This window comes from Chrysochloris asiatica, unplaced genomic scaffold (genome assembly GCF_000296735.1).
Source record: "Chrysochloris asiatica unplaced genomic scaffold, ChrAsi1.0 scaffold00007, whole genome shotgun sequence".
Lineage (NCBI taxonomy): Eukaryota > Metazoa > Chordata > Mammalia > Afrosoricida > Chrysochloridae > Chrysochloris > Chrysochloris asiatica.
The window spans coordinates 35,092,107-35,108,912 of record NW_006408525.1 but is presented as its reverse complement, the minus strand read 5'-3'; positions in this window follow the sequence as shown (position 1 = coordinate 35,108,912).

Genomic DNA, 16,806 nt, shown 5'->3' with positions numbered 1-16,806 from the left:
ATCGGTTCTTGATCATATGCTACCTCTTGAAATGGCTGAACATCAACCATTTCCTTTTGGTACAATGACTCTGTGTTTTCCTTCCACCTTCTTTTGATGCCTCCTGCATCATTCAATATTTTGCCTATAGAATCTTTCAACATTACAACATGAGGTATGAATTTTCTCTTTATTTCTTTTAGCTTGAGAAATGCTGAGTGTGTTCTTTCTTCCCTTTTGATTGTCTAATTACAGATCTATGCACATTTCATTGAATACTTCACTTTGTCTTCCCAAGCTGCCCATTGAAAATTTCTGCTCAACTCTTTACTTCATCATTTCTTCCAGTTTCTTTAGCTTCTCTATATTCAAAAGCAAGTTTCAGAGTCTCTTCTGCCATCTGTATTCTTTGTTTCCTGAACTTTTAATAACTGTGTACTTTCTTCGTGTCTGATGTTCTTGCTATCATCCCACAACTCTCCTGGTCTTTGGTCATTAGTGTCTAATGCATCAAATAGTTCTTGAGATGGTCTCTCTAAATTCCGGAGGGATATATTCAAACTCATATTTTGGCTCCTGTGGAGTTGTTTTAATTTTTTCAGCTTCAGCCTGAACTTGTATTTGAGCAATTGATGGTCTGTTCCACAACCTGTCCCTGGCCTTGTTTTTGTTGATAATATTGAGCTTCTCCGCTGTCTCTTCCCACAGATGTAGTCAATTTGATTCTTGTGTATTCCATTTGGTGAAGTCTATTTGTATAGTCTCCTTTTATGTTGTTTAAAAAAGGTATTTGTAATGAATATGTCGCCTGTCTTGCAAAATTTTACCATGCAATCTCCGGCATCATTTCCATAACCAAGGCCATATTTCCAACTACTGGTCCTTCCTCATTGTTTCTTATTTTCCCATTCCAATCACCAGTAAAATTATTAATGCATCTTTATTGCATGCTCAATCAATTTCAGACTGAAGAAGTTGATAGAATTCTTCGATTTTGCCATCACTGGCTTTAATGGTTGGTGCACAGTAGTGGTATTAACTGGTCTTCCTTGTAGGCACGTGGTTATTATCCTATCACAGAGAACATCGTACTTCATGAAAGGTCTTGAAATGCTCTTTTTGACTATGAATGTGATGCCATTCCTTTGCAATTTGTTATTCCCGGCATAATAAATCATGTGATTGTCTGATTTAAAATGGCCACCACCAGTCCACTTCAGCTCACTAATGCATTTATATGTCCCATTTTATTCTTGACAACTTCTAATTTTTCTAGATTCATACTTTGTACATTCCACATGTTATTATTAATGGGTGTTTGCAGTTGTTTCTTATCATTTTGATGGGTTCCCCATCAGCAAATGAAGACCACAAAGGCTGTTGCTCCACCTACATATTAAGGTCAACTATACTTTGAGGCAAACAAACTCACCAGTCGCTCCTTGGAAACCCTGTATAGGTTCGCTATGGGTCAGAACCGACTCAATGGCACTTAAAAACAACAATATACTTTGAGGCAAGGTAAAGTGGCAGCATCAATGGGCAACAATTGTGAGGTTGGCCCATGATTGGGCAGTGTTTCGTCCTGTTGTGCATAATAGGGTCGCTATGAGTCGGTACTGACTCGATGGCACTTAACAACACAACATACTTTGAGGAGGCAGCTCTTCCCCAGACACATTTTGAGAGTCTTCCAACCTGAGGGGATCACCTTCTGGCACTAAACCAGACAGTGTTTTGCTGCTATTCATAAGATTTTCTGTGGCTAACCATTCAGAAATTGTCTGCCTCTCCCTTTTCCTAGTCAGTACTAGTCTGGAAGCTCTGCAGAAACCTGTCCACCATGAATGACCCTGCTGGTATGTAAAACACCAGTGTCATAGCTTCCAGCAACACACAAGCCACCACAGTATGATAAACTAACAGAGAAGTGGGGGTACAGGATCCTTAGTAATGTTTCTTGCACAAATATTACTCATAAATTATAAGTCCTGTATATTACTGTGTATAATGAAAGTTGTTGTTCATTGCCGTCAGGTGGGTTCCAACCAATTGCGACTCTGTAAAGGGTTTCTGAGGAATGAGCAGGCACTTGAGTTGCAAGACCAATAAAACTACATGGACAGTGCTTGTCAGAAAGGCCAGTGAGCAAATCAGGAAACAAAACCATGAGCAAAGAACATCGATGCTTCACCTAGGCTTAGAAAACACATCCCGCTGAGGCCAGCAGTCGCGGCATGGGCATGACTGAAGAGCAGGGAGTCCTGGAACCAACAGGTCATGACCAGGCCTGGCCACCATGGAGTGGCTCTTTGAGGACTGAAGCTGCATCCATAGAGTCTTGGCAGAGTTGCTGAAAGGAGAGGAGCCATGAGGCCCATTTCAGGGCCAAGGTTGACCATTCCTTGGCCTTACTGTGCCCCTCACTGTCCTGGTCCAGCTTCCTGGTGTCCACAAGGCAGCAGCCATAGCTCTGGGCTACCAAAACAGATGGCGGCAAGGGTGAGCATGGAAATTCCAAGACTGACTGTTTCCTTGAGAATGTGGGAGCAACGAGGGGAGATTTGGGGAGACTCACACTGGGATTCCCTTGAGCAGGCGCTGGTGAAATGCAGCATTTCACAACAGCGCCACTAGGGGTCACCCAGCCCACAGCCCCAAGTGGAAGGCTAAGGACCGAAACCAATTCCACTCTGCCCCTACCACAGACCCTTCCTTAAATCTGAGGACAGAGAGATAGCTAGTAGGGTTCAGGGGTTAGAGAAATGATCCTGGATACTGTTGTGACCTGAAGGTCCAGCTGAGCAGCTGAGCACGTATGCATGTATGTGTGAGTGCCAGGACAGCACATGGTTAGGTATGCATGTGCATGGTGTGGTGTGTACAGACATACTTGATAAGAACATAGTAACCATGCTATGTGGCATTGTATTTATGTGAATGAAGTGTGTGCAAGAGCATAGATGACTGAATGTATGTAAGTAACGTGTGAAAACACGTGACTAATATGACTCATTTTGTGGCTACAGCAGAGTCCACCAAAGTGTCCAGATGTAACATTTGTGTTCATATGTGCATGGGTGTACATATGAACACCTCTGATGGTGTGTGTGTATATATATGTAATTATTAAAATACACACATATGCACAAACCCGAATGCCAGTGTGGGCATGTGTACATGTGAGCTGCAGACATGTGTGAATGGATGTAATGTAATAAAACACTTGTGTGAATGTATGAAAGGTAATTTACATGTGTGGCTGAGTGTACATGGGCGTACGTGTGTGTGTGCCAGAGTGTCAATGTGTGCCAGGGGACTGCTTCTGGGAACGTGTATGAAAAGAGATTCTCTTGTGAGAATGAGCCTGTGTCAATTTGGAGAGAGAGGAACCAGGCGTTGGCATGTGGACTTGTAAGTGTGCCCCAGTGAGTGTGCATGTGTGTGAGTGTGTGGATGGTGAGTGACCTATTGCTCCTGGGCTGATGAGACCCAGTAGTCCGGTGCTGAGCCCAGAGCACCCAGCCTGGGAAGGACGACCGACTGAAGCTCCCACCTGAAGATTGGCTCAGTCCTCAGGTTTCACTCATGACCCTGTGACATCAGGCAGCAGCTGTCCCGCCGGCCCGGCCCCCCGGCCAAGTCCCCCAGAGATCCAGCCCCAGCCCGAGGTGGGCACAACGCTCCAGCTCGTCAGCAACCGCTCTGCTCCGTCCAACAGTGAGTACTGAGCCCTTCATACCCCCTCTGGACTGGACACCCCAAGGAACCAGACACCCTAAAAAGTAAGGCACCCAGCTTGGCTGCAGGAAGGCACCACTGTGCTCCTACCTCCCCAGTCTCTGCTCTCTGTGCCCTGGGCCCTGCTCTGCCTAGCTGCCCACAGCCCCTGCCCCTGTCAAATCTCCTTGTGGACCACCCTCAGTCCCCAAACTTGTCTCTCAGTGTCTCCTCATCTGTTCTCAATGACCTGCCTGGCTTTCTGTCTCTGCCCTCAGCTAGGGTCCTCATTACTGTCACAAAGGGCTACTTGACTAGGTCTCAGCTCCAGACAAGCACAGGGTGACCCAAGGGACAGAGACTGGGACTGCAGTTCCTTCAGGAGAGGAGAATGGAGGAACCAGAGCAGGGGACTGGGCTCGGCCTGTTCGTGTGCAGTGGCTCTAGAGACAGGGGAGGGTGAGGGGAGGAGAGAAGCAGGAGGCCAGGGCTGAGGGTGGGGGGCGGCTCATTGCGGCTCATTGCTCTGGTGAAAAGGAATCTGCAAGATGCCAACAGAGGACACATCTTGGGCTTCGCCCAGCTCTGCCCACCTGCCCCTGCCCTTCCCCTCATCCCGCTGATTCCCGGGAGAAGCCCAGAGCACTGAGCCCCAGGAAGGAGAGTGGGGATAGGGAAGGGGCTGAGGACATAGCCTGGTGGGGACAAGGAATCAGGAACTGGGCTTGAGGGAAAGATGAGTCCAAGCCCTGAGGGGGATCCGAGGGTCAGGAGGGTTCTGGGGAGGCTGGGTCAAGGGCAGGTGTAATCCCACTCCTGGCTGACAGCATGGTCACCATGCATGCACGGACACAGTGGAGTGGTTTGAGCAGAATTGGGGGGACCTGATTTGGAGGTACATGGATCTAAACAGCAGAGGGGCATAACAGTTGTTGCTCACCAGAGGGGATCTGTTCCAAGGATTGTAAACCCAGTCTGAGAGCCCTGAGGGTGGGGGCCTATTGAAGACCAAAGAAAGAATTCTTGTTTGAGGGAGGGCCTGAGCCTCCTCTCCCTCCCCCTATTTAAGTACCAATCTGACCAGGTGTCCTTTCCCTCAGCTTGAGGTCAGGACAGGGGGCTAACCCATGACTGAGGGGAGCAGGCCCTGAGGATGGAGACCGCAGACATGTCCCCCTCTCAGCCACACTCCCTGCAGAGGCACCTCCACAGAAATAAATGGCCCCAGAGTTGGGAAGGTCAGAGCCAGCCGGAAGGAGTCTAGGAGGCCACTTAATCCAGCCCCTTCTGAAAAGCCAGGATGAGGAGGGTCAGCCTGGCTAGTCTGGTCAGGAGGAGGGGCTAACAGAGGATGTGATGGAGCCATGGACCAGTACTGCTCCCGCCTCTGACTGAGTTAGCTAAGGAGACCCCAGGGGTATCAGAGACTGGAGCAGGTGTGTGGGGCTGGGGTGGGGCCCAAGAAGGGTAATTTTCCAGGAACCCCCAGATTCTTCTGGGGATATCTGTGAATCTCTTGCCACTGGCTGGCAGCTTCACTCTCTGTGGTCATCTCGGATTTTCTGGGAACCACATCACCTGTGTGGGACATGCAGAGGCTCTGATACAACCAGGGCCATGGGGAGCATGTCGGGCAAGATGCAGGAGCACCCAGGCCACCTCAGGGATTCCTCAGTCTTCCCCAACCCCCATCCCCACCTGAGATTGTCAGAGTCTGGGGAACGACCTTCCTACGTGAGCCCGGCTCAGGCTGACCGGTCTTGTCATTTCTAGTCGGAAACCTATATGGGATGGGAGCTCAGGACTCAGGTGTCACCTTCCCATTTCAAGGCTGGCCTGAGCCCCCATGCTCCACCCCCATCCAGGCCAAGGGGAGGTTCTGAGTTTGATTCTGAGGACCCAGCCTCCTAATGGAGAGGAAGTGATTTCAACAAGTCCCTTGCCCCTGGAGGCAACTCTAGCTCTACAACAGAGAAAAGGTGAGGGTAATGAGGGGGTGCAGGGGATCCCTGGGGCTTTCAAGAGGAGGGAAGGGATGGGACATCCAGTGGAGAGCAGGAAGTCTCTGTCCAGGGCGCTAGGACTGAGAAGTATCTGACAGAATTAAAAAGGCCTCAGAGAGGAGGTTGGGTCAGCTCTGACTCCTCCACAGGGAGGGTTCTGAGGCTCCTGGAGGTTCTTCACTTGTTCACAAGATGAATGAGGGGCAGGGGCTCTGTCCACAGCAGCCAAGTCTCTGGGTCTCATTTGAGATCCAACCAGCAGGCCCCCAAGCTCCCTCCCTCCCTTCCTCCCTCCTCAGCCTGTGGGTGAACAGCCCTGGGGCTGGAGGTAGACAGCCAGGGTCCTTGCAGTCTGCCAAAGCAGGGACAGACCAGAGCTCCCTGTTACTGTCAGAAGACGCTCATGGGGACGGGCTCCCCCACCTCCACCACCCCTGCCCCAGAACTCCCCTGTGCTTTGGCCCCCATTCTGCCTCATCAGCAACAGCTATTTTTACTCCCTGCAGTTTTCAGTCAACAGCCCTTGTTGGAGGGAGGGGCACTGAGAGCAGTGGGAGGGGCTTGAGGAGCCAAAGGGCATTGTGGGGCTGGGGGGCGGGGTTTGGGCAAGGGACCACTGTGCCCTAGTGTAAAAAGCTCAAAGCCCATTCAATAGTCCCTAAACCTCACTCTGGTTTTGGACCAGTTTATGAAACCAGGAGCCCGCATCCCCAACACTATAGAGGCTAAAAGGATGTGAGCCAATTTAGATTGATAGTGGTGGTAGTTATGTGCTGTGGAGTCAGTTCCGACTCCATAGTGACCCTGTACAGGGTTTCTGAGGCTATAAATCTTTACAGGAGCAGAAAGCCTCATCTTTCTCCCATGGAACCACTGGTAGTCTCAAACTGCTGACAGTGAGATCAGCAGTCCAACTCGTAACCACTATGCTACCAGAGCACCATCAATTTAGACTAGGATTGCAATATTGCTCTGAGGAGTTTCCAATCCCAGTTTGCCATATAAATAACCTCTGGAGAGTGACTTGCCTGCTCTTTACCTCAGTTTCCTCATCTGTCAAATGGAGTGATGAGAATAATGGGATGGTGGTGAGATTTAACAAAGTCCTTGGACATGTGAGATGCCCAGAGCAGAGCTCGGCATGTGGTCAACTCTAGATAACTGTCATCGCTATGACTTTAATCAGATCATGACCCTGAGATGATGTGTCTTGCTGGGAGTAAGAGGACGTGCTACAAGAAGGTGGTGTTGCCAGGGCAGGAAGCAGGAGAGTCTCAGCCAGCCTGGGTACCCTTCATCGTAAGGGAAGGAAGAGAAAATATTTACCTTCTGTAACATGGACTGCAAAGTCCCAACCTCAAGGACCTGTGGTTTATAAATGTTGTCATGAGGATCAGGCGAAGTGTGAGGCCACAATAGAAAAACAGAATCCTCCAACTTGTGTCTTAGTAAGATCTGTTCATGATCACCTCTTCTAAGGCTTGCAAGTTCTTGATGGGTCTAATTTTGGAGAAGGACCTTTGACTCTTTGGAGAGCAAACATCCTTAAAGCAGTATCTGGGTTACCACAGAGTCCCTGGACAAATGGCAGTGCCTAGCTGGCTCAAGGAGCCTAACCGGGTCATGTGAAGGGCCTCTTGGTGCCAGAGAGTTCAGCTATATGCTCAGGTTCCTTACTAGTGCTGTGACCATGGCCCCAACTCCCAGGACTGAGCAGAGGCCTCCTGCCCGTGGGGTGTGTGTGTATGTGTGTGTGTATGTGTTGGGGTGGTAGAGAGTGAGGAACCAGGCTGCCTCTGGGAACCTCTAGATTTAGGGAAAACGTTTTGAACAGTTCTTGTCTTGTCTCATTAGTGAACCCAAGACAGGAAAGAAGCCGTCAGCCCTGAGCCAGTAGTTCAGGGGGCAGGAAGGTCATAGGAAGGGCAGAACCAAGGCCAGACAGGGTAAACAGGGTGAGGGGACACAACACTGAGTGCAGGGTCCATCTGTCCAGAGGTAGGTGGGGTGGTATTTAGACACCTGTGGGAAAGAGTGGGAAAGACTGTGAGTACTTTGGGGATGCATCCAAGGGGTCCAGGTCACTATGCTGAGGGCTCCTCAGAAAGAGCTAAGCCAACAGAGGGCAGGAAGCATCAGGCCTGGGTGGAATGAATCAGCCCCCCTCCCCACACCCAGTCTTTGAGCAACTGGAAATGACTCATGGAAGAAATGTATGCATGTGTGTGCATGCATGGGTGGGCTGAAGTGGGGGTTGGGGACTCTATGAGAGAGCAGTAAAAAAGCAAACCTTGAGAAAGGCTCCTTTATCAAACAATAACCTGCCTCCCCAAAGCCACCCATAACCCTCAAGTCCAGCATGGCAGGACCTGCCAGACCCCACCTTAACCTATACCTTTCGGGGGCTTGGTCCAAGAACTCTGATCTACTCTTTGAAAAGGACAGATTGGCAGGGCCAGGCCAGTTCAGGGGCAAACTAGGTAGCAACTCAGGACTGGACCCTGGACTGAGGAAGAGCAGGCAGGCCCAGCCCAGTTCCCTCAAAGTGCTACCGAGAGGCTGTGTTTACAGTAACTGGCATATGGGAGTCAGAGAGCCTGTATTGGAATCCTGGCTCTCTATCACTTGTTAGCTAGGATGAAGCACTTGAAACCATGTCTGGCCCACAGTAAGCACCAAATGCATGTGCCCGTGATGGCTTTTCCTCAAGAAATACCTCATGGGCCTGTTTGCGTCAGCACGATGGATGAGTACGCTGAGATTTGGGTGCCAGAGGAAACGGCCAGCCCACTGTAGACTCTCCCAAACTGACTGAGGCCTGGAATTCTGCATCTTGTGTTCTATTACTTTGATTTCAGGCTCAGTCTTGGGAAGGGAAGCCCACTCTTAGGAAGAAAAGGCTGGGTTTTGGGTTTTGTTTTTAATCTTTTTATAGTGAATTGAATGAACATTTACATAGCAGATCATCACTTTTACGTTCAACAAACCTTACAGTTGGTTTCATTTTAATAGATTGCAATCCACTCCATGTTACATCAGCTATCCTACTTCATCTCTGTGATTTTTGTTTCATTTCACCTACCTTCCGGACCCTTCCAAAGTTTTTCCTTAGGTAAATGCTGCCCTTTTGATCTTAAAGGTTGCCCATTCTAAGTGAGCTTAGATTATTGCTGCTGCATGCCATGGAGTCGGTTCCAACTCATAGAGACTCTATATGTGGTTTCTGAGGCTGTACGTAGTTACGGGAGCAGAAAGCCTCAGCTTTCTTGTGCTGAGCAACTGGTGGGTTCAAACTGCTGACTTTGTGGTTAGCAGCCCAACACATAACCCACTATGTTACCAGAGCTCCTTATATCTTTCTAGTGTTATTCTATATTGCCTCTCTCATCACCCAACTTAACACAATCTACCCTCTGACTGTCTCTCATACTTCAGACATATTATTATGAGGGACTAGCCACTAGAGAAGGACATTATATTTGGTGAAATAGAAGATCAATAAAAAAAAGAGGAAGATGGATTGGCACAGTGGCAGCAGCAATGGGCTCAAGTTTAACAACAATTGTGAGAATGACGCAGGACCCGGCAGTGTTTCAGTCCGTCGTGAATAAGGTCTCTATGAGTCGGAACTGACTCAAGGGTACCTAACAACAACAATCCTCTAACCAGTGAACTGCTCTCCCTTTCTTCCTGCCCCTTGGTAACTGTCAAAGGATGCTTCTTTTGGTCTGAAAATCATTGGAGAGAAAGGTTTAGTGGGTCAGCAGATGCTATGGGCAGGGGACCAGGAGAAGGCACAGGGCACAAAACAAAAACAGCCCATTTGGTGGGTTTTATTTTATCAGGCCCCAACCCAAGCCAGCACACTCTGAGGGGAGGAGATGAGGGGTAAGCTTAGAGGAGGAGGCAGAAAGGAAAACTAGCCCTTGTTCTTAAAAAGCCTTTTGGGCATTGTGAGGAGCAGGGCTGAAGTGGGGGCAGGGCTGCTGCTGACTCTCTCCTACCCAGGAAACCCGCCTTCGCAAACAGTCAGGGCAAAATAAACTGGTCATGCTATCATTCTTATCCCTTGGGTAAGACAAGTTATCAGGTTGATTGAATCAGTTTACAAAAAAGGGGAGGCTTGTTCTAATTCAATGAAGTCCACCACGAAAACGCCGTTAGCATTAGTCCACCCTGACTGCAAACCACAAGGTTCGAGCCTGCCAGCCACTCAGTGAGAGAAAGATGAGGCTTTCTGCTCCCATAAAGATTTAAAGCCTTGGAAACCCTTCACAGGGTTGCTATGAGTTAGAACCGACTCCACGGCATTTAACAACAAGACCCTGGTTGGTTCCGCTGAAGGGTTTCACTCTGAGCTCCCAGCTCTGGTTACCCTCCAAAGCCTTCCAGAAGTGGAGAGCTACCTGGGGTGACTTCCTTCAGGCCCCTTGGCCTGCCAAGTTTGGGCAGAGAAACAACACAATGATCCCTGCCCTCCCCACCCCAGTCTGCCAAGGTTGATCAAAGCTGTGAGCTAAGACTAAAGACCAGGGAACCGGAAGTTTGACTTTTCACTCTTGGTACTAGATCATGGCAGGAACATAGGAATTTGAGGAGTAGACCACCGGGTGGCCAGTGCTGTCTTTGGCCAAGGACAGAAAAAGTTGGATCTGTTTAGAAAGTTCCAAGTCTAAGCCTCAATTTCCTGGGGAAATTGAGAGAGGCCTCCATTGGCTTCATGTAGCCCTGAGTAAACGAGCTCCTAATTCACTGAGACATGAAATAGTCAGACCTTGGTGGGTGACCAGCAGCTTTGCTGGTGGAGAAGGACATCCTTGGTTAGCAAGACAGCAAGAACTGGGGCCCGAGCATGACCAGCGAGTCACCACCATCCTGCCCTGAACTGTGCAGGGAGGCTATGAGGAGCAGGTTCCATTCCAGTCTCAATCTCCAGCAAGTTTCCCTCAGAGACGTTTCCATCCTGGGCCAGAGGGGCCAGAGGAGCCAGAGGAGCACGACAGGGGCCTCCTGGGGGGTTGGAGGTCACTCTAGTGGGCTGGGTGGGTTTCTGAATGTTTAAAGGACCCTCCTGGAAGATAGGCATGCCAGGAGGGAGGACATTAGGAACATATGGGTGGGCCAGTCCTGAGCTTTGCCTGCCCAATAATTGGGGGCAATCAGGATATCAGACACCCACTTGTGAGAGAGTGTGAAAACCCAAAGTTTACAGGTCTTACAAAAGGCTGCTGGGGAAAAGGCCCAATGGACACAGGAAAGTTAACTGGCAGTAGACGTAAAATCCTACTCCTGGATTGAAAAGACAAAACACAACTTCACAGCTGATTAATTGGGGAAGATCGCATTTGGCCGTAGCTCATTGGTGCTAGTTGACGCAAACTACACCTTGCAATTTGACTGTTAAAGAGGTAATTGCCGCTGGAATGGATGAATTTTGAGAAAAAGTGTCCAGGCCTGGAAGAAGGCCTCTGTGGTCAGACTATATCTGGAATTGGGTGTTCTGATCTGGCGGCCTCACAGAGAGAGTGAATACTGACTGGACCTGCTCCAGAGAAGAGCGGCCTCGTCCTGTGTCTTCACTCTCAGCTCCCTGCCTGTAGACAGCTGTCTCAGCCTGGTTCCCTGATTCCAGAACCTTCTGAGCCCCTTCCCCACACACTACCTCCAGGCCCCCAGGACAGTCTGACTTTACCCACCACTTCCCCAAACTTCTGTTTTGACCCAGGTTCCTTTGGAATGTCTCACCACCTAATTGGCCTCTGGCCCTGGCATCCAGGAAGCTGGGTTTTAACCCTGGCACAGCCTCTCATTTGTCACTCTCTAAAATTATCTTATTTGCTTCTCTCTTTGTTGTCTGCCTTTCCCCTCTGGAATGCAAGCTCCATGTGGACAGGGACTTTTGTCCACTTAGAACAGTGCCTGGCACGTAGCAGATGCCTAGAAAATGTTTGTTGAGAGGAAAAATCTTCTCTGGGTTGCTGTCTACTTAAGACGCAGTTTCACCATGTGCAAAATTAGGGAGTTAAAGTTGTTTACCTCTCAGGTCCTTGCAGTTTCAAGATTGGTTGGGAAGAGGTTGCTTGGAGCTCCAAAGACCTCTTGGGGAACTAGCCAGGGTGAGGTTGGAGGCTGATCTCTGGCTGGTGGAAGGAGGGAAGCCATCCATGGTCTGCTATCATGTTGGCCTTCTTTACTCTGGGTTGTGGCCTGAGCGATCACTTGGAGGTCTTCTGGTGGTAATCCAGCCCATCCTGTGGGCACCGTTGGTACTTTGGTCCTCACCAGGAAGTTACCATCCATACAGCTGGGATGTCCTTTCACTCCTCCTCTGTGTCCCACTGAAAGCCACACAGCTCGTCCCATCTATTCTAGACACAAAGTGTAGGGAAGAACATACATATTGGCCAATTAATTATGGCCACATCCACTCTACCCATGAGGAGCTTTCTGTGGCTGCAAGATGACATCCAAACTCCCCAGTCTGGCATTCAAGGCCCTACCCTAGATGCCCAAATGACCTTCTCCAATCCCCTAAATAGATTCTGTGTTTCATGAAGACTGGCATTGTGTGGTTCCCTATGTCTTATCTCTCTTTGCCTTTGTTTAGTTCCCTGATGCTAGAATTCCATTTCTCTGTGTTCATAACTTTGTCATCCTTTGAGACCCAACTGAAGAACCACACCTTTCCTTCCCAACTTGAAAGTAGCTGCTCATCCACTCCAACTCCCACAGCACAAAGAACTACACTTTGTAGGACAGGTATCACTTTCTCCTCACGTCATAGTTCTGTGTGTCTGTGTCCACCTTCCTCTAGACTCTCAGTTTTATGAAAGTAGGATGCCTGACCGGTGAGTTTCTATGTCCTGTCCAGGGTTAACTCAGCTTGTTGCACAGGAACATAGGAACGAATGAGTAACAGAATGAATTATTTTTTAAATGAAGTATTAGGACACAAGCAACAAATCCCTATCTTAAATGAAATGTTGTTGTTGTTGTTATGTGCCATGGAGTTGGTTCCATTCCTTTTAAATGAAATAGTAGTAGGCAGAAGACCTGTGTAAGTTGATCTCATTTCAGTTACAACTTCATATTCACTTATGAGTAGTTTGATGTTACTCGGTTATCATCCTCTAAGGGACCTTTGACATGTAACTAACGAAAGAGATTTTTGAATATTTTATTGTATTCATGTAAAGAATGTGCTCTTTCTAACTTGAGTTAGTGGCCATCATCTCAGTGCTCTCAGGGTGGACTTGGGCAAGGACTTCAAAGTTTTAGAGTAAAAGAAATATTTCTTCTACAAATAGTATTCAAAAATAATATGATGCAATGGGAATAACTCTTAGGAAATACCAAGAACTGTCTTTGGGTTCCATCTCTGTTTCTTATAATTTGTGTGATCTGGATCATGTCATTAAATTTCATTCGTCTTCAAACTTTAAAAAAAATAATAAAAATGAATGAAATGAAAGAAAGGAACCAATCAGAATCCATTTTATCCCTCAAAGGGTTGTATCCAAGGTCTCATCCATTCATTTATTCATTCAGCAAGTATTTATTGAGTGTCTGCTGTGTACTAGGTGTAGTTCTTACTCTCTGGGTAGGTTGGTCTAATGAGAAAGACAGATAAACTAAACAAATAAATAAACAATAACAAATTGTGAGAAATGATGTCAAGAAAATACATGGTACTATGATAGTGAATAGATAATGGGAGCTAGATAGTGATAGAGAAAGCCTCCTAGAGGCAGGTACAATTGAGCCTAGATCAGGAGAATGAGAAGGAACAGCCACGTGAAAAGGAAGGGAAATGAGAGTCTCAGGTAGAGCAAGGAGCTGGGTAAAGACCAAAATGAACCCAGTGGTCAAGAACCTGGAAGAAGACCAGTGTGACTAGAGGAGAGTGAGCCACAGGGAGAGATGAGGAGTCAAAACTGGAGAGGTAGGCAAGGGCTAGACCATCAGGGCCTTGATGACCACAAGAAGTTCAGATTTTATTTAAGTGCAATGAGAAGCTATTGAAGAATTTTAAGCAAAAGAAACAACATGATTGGTTCCTTGTTTTTAAAAGACCATTGACTGCTTTATGGGACTGGGTTGGAGGGGTGGGCAAGAGCAAAAGTAGGTTGTAGGGGTTGATAGGGATGGGCTACTTAGATATTGGTTACCCAAAATAAGAGGGGCGGGCCTATAAAGGCAAGAAGTGACTGGCTTACAAGCTTTCAAGAGGGAGCCTAGTTCCAGAAGGGGCAGGGGTAGGCAGAATCTCCACGGAATGATTCCCAATCTGTTGGGACCAGGCTGGCAAAAGGAAATGGGAATAAGACTCTTGTGGTACAATAGTGAATAATTGCCATCAGGACTGACTGTGAGGGTAGGAAATATAGAGGTAGATGTTTTTTGACAAAAGGAGGGGAGTGATTGATTTTGCAGCCCAGGAACAGAGGTCCCTGGGACCATCAAGTGAGAAGAGCGGAAAGGGTGACCCTACCCAAAGAGGCAGTGACACCAGGCATGGAGACAGAGATGATGATGTGGACAGATGGAGTGGCTGGGGACACAGGACACAGGGAGGGAGAGGAGCTGTGTGCTGACAGCCAGAAGGGGGGTGGGGGGAGGGCCTGTGGCATGTATCCTTTGGTTATTTGATGATCCATGGAGGGAATTGTAATCATTGCAATGAAATGAAATATGATAGGATGACTGTAAAACTGATGTTCTCCCATGTAAACCCACATAATTCACAACAAACACTTTAAAAAAAAAAAGTTGGTTGTAGGAAACTGATCATTGCAAGAGATTATTGTGGTGGGGACCAGGAGAAATGAAAAAAGATGGAATTTAGGTACATTTTTGTCATGGTTTTTACAGAATTTTGGACAGACTGGACATGGAGGATGAAGGAAAAGGAGAATTCAAAGAGCTTGACTTGCACACAAGAATCACTGTTTCCAGGAAGCACTTTATTGCCTTCCTGGCCAAGTACATGACGACTTCCTTCCTGCCACCCATATCCCCAGTGCTCAGTCAAAGCTTATTAAACAAGCAAATGAGTTAACACACTAGAGAGACTTAGTGGGATTTGTGCTATGGTAGGGTGACAATGAGTCAGTTCCAACTCATCAAAACCCCATGTGACAGAGTAGACCTGCCCCATAGGATTTTCTCATCTATAATCATTACAAAAGCCAATCTCCAGGTCTTTCTCTCACAGAGTCTGTTTTGAGAGAGAGGGACAGGCAAAGAAAATTGAGAAGGAGCCAACAAGGAGGTTGCAGAAAACCATGAGTGTGGTGTCATGGAAGCAGAAAGAATTGAACATATACAGAGGGGGGGGCTGTGGCCAACTGGGTTGAATTCTTCTGAGAGGTTAAGGGAGGTGAAGACAGAGGGATGTTCATTGGACTTGGCAGCAGGAAAGGTGTTAGTGACTTGACAAAGGCCATGTCAGTTGAACGGGGGAAATGGAAACCAGATTGGACTGAGTTGAAGAGTAAATGAAAGGTAAGGAAGTAAAGACAGCTGGTGTAGACACTTTCCAAGAACTTTGCCCATGAAGAGAAACAGAAAAATGGGGCAATAGATGAAGGGAGGTGTGAGGCAAGAAAGGGAGTTATGATCATCATTGTCACTATTTTTTAAAATGGGTAGCACTAGAGTCCACTCACGGACGGAATGAGATTGATGAACGGTCAAGGGAGGAAATAAATGGAGAATAGGATCTTTGGGAATGCAAGAGAGGTTGGATTCCTGAGCCTGATGGAGGGTCTGGCCTTTGATTTTAATTATAATTCTGTTACAATAACATAGGGAAAGAAGAGGATGAAGACAATGGAGAGAGTTCTATAGATTTGACTGTGTCCAGTGCCTCCTACTTTCTCAATGAGGGTGACATAGGTCATCAACTAGAAAGCTCACGAGAAGGAACATCATGGGGCAGGCAAAGATGGCAGAGAAAAAGAGAAGCCTAAAATGATATTGGAGATGACAGAGTTCCTGATTATAATTTAAGTTTGTTGTTGTTGTTGTTATGTGCCATGGAGTTGGTTCCATCTCATAGCCACCCCTATACAGGGTTTCCAAGGCTATAAATCTTCATGGGAGCAGAAAGTCTCATTTTTCTCCTGCAGAACAGCTAGTAGTTTCGAACTGCTGACTGTAAGATTAGGAGCCCGATATGTAACCACTACACTACCAGAGCTCCTTAAATTTAAGTTTAGGGTGTCCTTAAAAGGGGAAATGGCAGCTGTGGAATGTCTCTCTAGTGTGTTAACTCATTTGCTTGTTTAATAAGCTTTGACTGAGCACTGGGGATATGGGTAGCAGGAAGGAAGTCATGTACTTGGCCAGGGAGGCAATAAAGTGCTTCCTGGAGGCAGTGATTCTTGTGTAGGTTGTCTGAAACAATGAACGGAAGTTTCCCAGAGAGACAAAATGGGACACTGGTGGTTTAGTGGTAGAATTCTTGCTTCTTGACATAAGACCAGGTTCAATTCTTGGCCAATGTACTCCATGCACAGCCACCACCTGCCTGTAAGCAAAGGCTTACGTGTGTCTGTAATGCTAACCAGGTTTCAGCAGAGCTTGCAGACTAAGACAGACTAAGAAGAAAGGTCTAGTTATCTACTTATGAAAATCGGCCAGTGGAAACCATGTGGCTCACAATTAGACAATGTTTGGAGCATCGTTTTGTTCTGAATTGGGGCCAACTTAATGGCAGCTAACAATAGCAGGGAAGTAAAGATTAGGAGTGCTCCAGGAGGGGCGCAGACCACAAGCAAAGGCACAGGGGGTGGGACACACTTGGCTCATTTGTGAAAGATGGAAGTTACAAGGCCAGAATGTTGGTGCATGTGAAGAGGGGGTGGATAATGACATACCAGTTGGATCATGGGAGGCCTTAGGGCCCACACTGAAGAGTTTAGACTTCCTATTAAGTAGTGGAAGTCACTGAAGAATTTAAGCAGGAAGATGGCATGACCAGATTTGTGATTTTAGAAATGTACAGGGTGGGCTGGAGGGGAGCAGAACTTCAAACGAGTTCAGATCAGTTCAGTCACAGCAGACAATGCAAAATTGGAGCAGACCCGAATTTTTTTTTTTT